Source organism: Mytilus trossulus, chromosome 9, assembly GCF_036588685.1.
Source record: "Mytilus trossulus isolate FHL-02 chromosome 9, PNRI_Mtr1.1.1.hap1, whole genome shotgun sequence".
Classification (NCBI taxonomy): Eukaryota; Metazoa; Mollusca; class Bivalvia; order Mytilida; family Mytilidae; genus Mytilus; species Mytilus trossulus.
This window is the reverse complement of record NC_086381.1, coordinates 20946964-20953826: the sequence shown is the minus strand read 5'-3', so window position 1 is coordinate 20953826 and position 6863 is coordinate 20946964.

Genomic DNA, 6863 nt, shown 5'->3' with positions numbered 1-6863 from the left:
GTTAAAGTGATGACACCCAGTTTCGAACTTAATTTGTGTTTTGTAGTAATAAGTATTGTTCATACGGTTCATAATTATTGGTGGAGGCAAACTAAAGTTGGAGAATTGGAACGAATTTTGGAATGTTTGGACATACGGGATGGAACGAACGTACAAACGTAAATTCGTACAAGGGTTACACTTAATACCCCCCACCTTTTCTGCTTCGGCCGGGGTATAAAAAGGAACAGATCCCCAAAAGTGTAGATTCATCAAAAGACTACTATAACAATAAGATAAATTTGATGCATTTTTCATGTTGAAATTTTGGAAACGTTTTTTGAAAATGATTGTGTCAGGAGAAATAAGAAAAGTCTTAAAGTTTTAACAATAATGCGGTATTTTTGATGCCTTTGTTGTGACGGGACTTAAGAAAATCTCAAGTTCAGAATAAAACAAGATTCTCATTAATAATATGTTCTTCTTCTAATATGCAGGTATTTTTTGATATGATGATCTGTTACTTAATATCTGTCGCAATTCCATTGGAATGAAGTTTACTTATGTTAATTTATTTACGTAGTATGTTAACTATACATATCAATTTTTTCCCCATCTTCTTACTTTTTATGCTTTGGTTTGAAACTTTTAAAAAGGGGCACATATGAAATATATGATTTATGTAGGTCATGATTATTTATGAGGTATTATTCCTAATTGGACCATGGTTTTATAACTGTTATGAATTTTTACCCCCACTTAAAATGTTTTAGTAAATAGAACGATTAATGTTATTCGAACTATTAATGATAGAAAAATAAGGCCTAGGCCATAGTACGATTTTCATTCATCGTTACATCTCACGCTAACACGTAATTTTATATGGTTTTTGATTTTTATCAACGCATTATTTACGAGTAATGACTTTGTATTGGATAAGTAAACCATAGGTTCGTTTTGATAATTTACTTATAATTGCAGAATGCAGATTATAAAAAAAGACTTTCTATAGAACACAGTCACTTATATCACATTTGGTTGTAACTTGTAAGTAACACAAGACAAGATGATCCTTATACTTCATTAAAGTATTACCACATGTACATTGATATATATATAGATAAAGTTCTATTTACAGTGGTATTATATATACGTTATATAAAAGGTAAACAACTGTGCATTCATAATCCACTCTATAATAAGATCAAATAAGTTATGGGAAACTATTTAAAGTACCCATGTACTATGTATGTACTATAAAACTTACACAGTCGACTCATTCGGTGTCGCTCCTTTTGAATAGTCTTTTTTTTGCTATCTTTATTTGTATCTTCGTTGTCCATTGAGGAGATTTTTACATCTGTTTACTTATGTTGCTTTATTTTAGAAGTTAGAAAGTTGTAAACTTCATCAACTGAAAACTCAAACAGACTATCACATATAGATGCATTATTCGAATTATATTCATAAATGTTTCAATTTCATTCTAAACATAGTATATACAGTTATAATTCAATCTACAAAGTAATTACTTGTTACTTATTTCAAGAAATAGACTATTTTCTTGTTTTAAACTCTAATTTTATGCAGCCGTTTACCAAATTGGATTATATAAATATTTTTTAAAAGTATAATTCCATCGACATAGAACTAAATAGTGGAAAATTAAGGAGGTTTTGTATAAGTCCTAAGCTTACAGGATCTTTCAATATGAGATATTGTTGTCAAGATATTAATCTTTGTCATAACAGACTTGGGGGTAGATTCAAGCTTGATGTTAACACATTACGCGATGTATTTGGTTATGACTTATATCAATTCCCGTATTAATATTAAAACAGAGCACATCTTATTTTAATTCAATGAAATTCTATGCAAGATGAGTTTAGTTTTACACAATATATCCATATCTCCCTACATTCTTTATTTCTTTGCTGTATGGAACACGGTACTAAGAACAGACTCTGAAATTAGAATGCAGGTTGACATGAGTTGATAATTGTTGGTTTAAAACTTTGATATACTTTCAGTTACTACTAATACTAGTTAATACAGCATTATTAGGAGCCGTTTAACTTATAAATGTGGGTATGTTGTTTATAATATTAGTGTAACAAAGTTAAGAGCTGTATCTTTGTTATTGTAAATTTTCTATATAACTCTATTGGTCAATTATAAATGACATCGCCTCAAGTATAGTAACCTATACAAAGTTTGTTCGCAGTTACACCTTTACGTGATTTTATTGATAATTAAACGGACGCTTAAACTTATAAAGTGTTATTTTCATTTGACTTATTTATCATTAGTCCTTAAATAACTAGCGAAGTATACACGGGAATACAGGTGCATGTGTACCGCCACTGACCTAACTATTAACCTTCGCTTCAAACTAAAACTTTAAAAATAGTTCGTGATATGTATTAATATATGACGGCATGTCATCTCATACTTCATACCATTCAGTACTCTTGAACTGAGAATCTTTATATTAATTTTTGTTTTTTCTTTTTATGATTAAGAAGTTTCTGAAATAATTCCGCTTTATTCAAGTATAAAAACAAATCGGCCAGTAGAGGTGCACAATTAGTATTCATTGGAATACCAAGAGATATAACTAACATGAGTCATTCTAGTTAAACAGGAATCTTTTTGTAGTCTTAATTATTTCAACACTGGCTTTTGACACAAAACAAAGTTAAAGTTAAAGTAAGAACTTCTGCAATCAACACGACAAATATTGTACGTGCACCGTCACATATTAGGTGGTCAATAAGCTATGACGCTGTTTTAGAAGGTTAGTCACCGACTAGTTGTATGATTTATCAATTTATCGATTGGGTTCTATTCCCGATTGTGGCATTTTGATTGAAGGTACATGCTTACCCAGTGGACGTATCCGGTGTCGCTCCTTTTGGAGTTCATGCACATAATTATCCCGTTTTTTATTAATTTTATAGTACTGTGAATCTTTATATTTAAAAACAGTTAATACCTTTCGCAAACTGCTTTTTCCTTTGATCGTTTAAAAGGTTCTGAATGATTTCTGCTTCATACGAGTACAAAAACAAATCGGCCAGTAGGGATGTACAATTAGTATCCATTGGAATATCCAGACTGTCCCATAGCTATAACTAACATGAGTGATTCTAGTTTGATTTGTACAAATAAACGTGAATCTTTTGACAGAGTATTTAAAAATTCAGTTTGTCTTTTTCTCTTTGCTGTATTGAATCTTTTGCGAAACACAAATCTGATACGAGAATGTGGCTATGTTGTCTGTAATGTTGGTATTACGAAAATAAAGAACTTTCTCTCTTCTTATTCTTATTGTTAATTTTCCATATAACTTTTGTTACTCTTTTGGTCAAATGTAAAATGGATGCAGTGCTCGATTAACTAAAGGAGGGACGAAAGATACCAAAGGGACAGTCAAACTCATAAATCTAAAACAAACTGACAACGCCAGGGCTAAAAAATGAAAAAGACAAACAGACAAACAATAGTACACATGACACAACATAGAAAACCAAAGAATAAACAACAATAAATGTCATCATCTCAATAGCAGAGTGTATTTCTTTCTAGCACACACGATACAAAGTTTTGGCGAGCACACGTTTCGATCGTTTGTTTCTAACATACGTTTGTAATGTTTGTCTAAACTGAGGTTGTTGAAAATGCGTCTATAGTTTGTTGCTTGTCGTTTGTTAGTACAAACGTTGCATTTTTTTCTAACTTAAACATTAAATTAATTATCTGTACATATTTTTCAACTCAAAAAGATCTCTAGTGGCAAAAGCATAGAAGTATTTTCCTTATTGACTTTCTCAAAACAATGTCACAAATTATTCAAATTTAGGTATTGCCCTTTTTTTTCATTGCTGATATTTTCATTAAAAGGCTTTATAAATCATTATCTTCATACATTCATCTGATGAAGACGATAAACTGACAATAAAAGTATATATGCATAAAAGAGCGATGACCCCTGTGTCTTAGACATCCTCTGCCTAATTTATTTTTCCGTGCAATAAGTTTGATAACCAGGCAACAACATATAAATGCATTTTGACATTTTAACAGGGTCAGTAGCAACACTGATTAATTGATGCATTTGTTTCTACTTTGTAACGTCTAACAAACTATAAAAAACGGCACATACCATTTACAAGTCTTTACGAACGATTTACCTATAGTTGCTAATTTTTGTGTCATTTGGACCGCCTTTCTTTCTTACCAAAACTTGTAAACGTTGTGTCGCGTTTGTTGTTGTTTTCTAAACGCTACAACAGTAGAAACAAATACATCGTGTAATTAGTCTTTACTGACCCTGTTTGAACTTTCAATAATGCACGCACATGTTGTTGGTAAACAGACTTATTATAAACATTGAAGCAAATACTTCGTTTAATCAATTGAAATTAGAAACAAATGTAGCAAGTACTCTCAGATCTGTTCATTGTGGTTTTTTTTGTGTGTCGGGATGTATAAGTACCCGGCCATGTCCACTTGTATTTTGTCAATCTGATGAGTTTAGCCTTTTTCAACTGATTTTTATAGTTCGTTCTTATGTTGTACTGTTATACCACTGTCCCAGGTTAGGGAAGGGTTGGGATCCCGCTAACATGTTTAACCCCCCCCCCCCCCCATTATTTATGGATGTGCCTGCCCCAAGTCAGGAGCCTGTAAATTCAGTGGTTGTCGTTTGTTTATGTGTCACATATTTGTTTTTCGTTCATTTTTTTACATAAATAAGGCCGTACCTTTTCTCGTTTGAATTGTTTTACATTGTCTTATCGGGGCCTTTTATAGCTGACTATGCGGTATGGGCTTTGCTCATTGCCGTACGGTGACCTATAGTTGTTAATGTCTGTGTCATTTTGGTCTTTTGTGGATAGTTGTCTCATTGGCAATCATACCACATCTTCTTTTTTATATTTGTACTAACAAACGACAAACAACAAACTGCAGACGCATTTTTAGCGCTTGCAAACGTATGTTTGAAAGAAATGATAAAAACATGTGCGCGCTTAGCCGTTTGCATTGTTTGTGTTAGAAAGAAATGCGGCCTTGGTCCCTTGTGAAGAATTGTCTCATTGGCAATCATACCACATCTTCTTTTTATATTTTTATATTTGGTAAGAAAGAAATGCACTTATATATAGTAACCTTTACAAAGTTTGTCCTCTGTTATCACAAATGTTCATTTAACTGGTCGGGCAGAGCTATCGGGGCCTTTTATAGCTGACTATGCGGTATGGGCTTTGCTCATTGTTGAAGGCCGTACGGTGACCTATAGTTGTTAATGTTTGTGTCATATTGGTCTTTTGTGGATAGTTGTCTCATTGGCATTCATCCCACATCTCTTTTTTTATATATACTTACATTTGAATTTGCATAAGGACAATCTATTTGAAGATTTGAATAATAAGGACGAGTGCCGTTATAATAATTATTGATTTCTAATCACCTATCAGTGTGATCAATTGAATTAACAAAATAATGACTGGATATTTCATTGATGAGTTTACACCAACTTTACCAACCTGCACTGGTCTATGAAAAGCAAACCGGTTATAACCCGCACGGTCGTGTGAAATAAATCAAGTAATACACCTTTATGTGTTTGACTTATAATTATACGGACGCATAAACTTATGAAGTGTTATTTTTATTTGACGTATTTATGATTAATCCTGAAATAACTAACGGACTATACACTGACCCATCTTTTAACCTTCACTCTAAACTAAAACAGTTCATGATATGTATAAATAAATGACAGCATGTCATTTGATACTTTATACCTTTCAGTACACTTGTACAGAGTTTTGTATTAAAAAAACAAATGGCAAAGATAATAATCTGTCAATGTTTGCATTCATCAATAAAATTTTGTGCTGATATTTAGTTTATAGTATTCAAATTAAATGATTAATACACCATGTATGTGAGTATGTTGCGACTGAAAATCTGATTTTTTTTTGCATACATCACGTGTTGTTCAATTGACCGGTGTCCAATATGCAGTTTTGTATTTAGTATTATGCACAAAATCTACATTTGTTCATTCATTTCTTCCGACTTGTCTCTTAGATAGAAAAATATCCGATCATCACCACACACAATATTAGGAAACATAAAGGAATTTGAGAATACATTCATGCACAACTTTTACTTTGCCTTTCCTGATCCATTAACATCGTTTAATTATTTAATTATCTGGATAATTTTCGTAAGGGATTCAATATGCAAATTTTCGTCATTTCTTCTTTCAGGTATCAACACACATAACACACAACACACGTTTGAAAATGGAAATTAGCTACAATGAAGACGAAAAACATGTATGCTTTTTTTGTTTGTTTGAAACAACTAGAAAATGCGAAAATAGATACATATTTCGCTTTTGCAGTCCATTAAGTTGAAGTCCTTAAAATATTGTAGATTCATCTATGTTTCTATGTACAAATTTTCAGGAGAGGATGAAAAGTTGTAGATGTAAATATTTAATTTGGTGTGTTTTGGAAAGTGTGCCTACAAATCTATCTACATTTTGTATACCGTTGAACTTTTAATTTGAATTTATGGTCTACATGTAACTACCAAATCTTTGCAGATCGATATTTCAACTTCATTTGAATCTGTATTCATTCCACCTTTTAATTCATCTTGGCTAGATATGGGTCTTTGAAGTGTTCAGCATGTGGTCAAAATATGACCTGATACATAAGTACAGTTTCACATATTATAAAAAAAAATAGACTTAACAGAAAAAGTAGTATTATCGAATAAAATAGTTTTGTCATTCAAAGTATGTCAAGATCAATAAGTAAAGTAATATTAATAAATAAAATAATTTTGTCGTTCAAAGTATGATG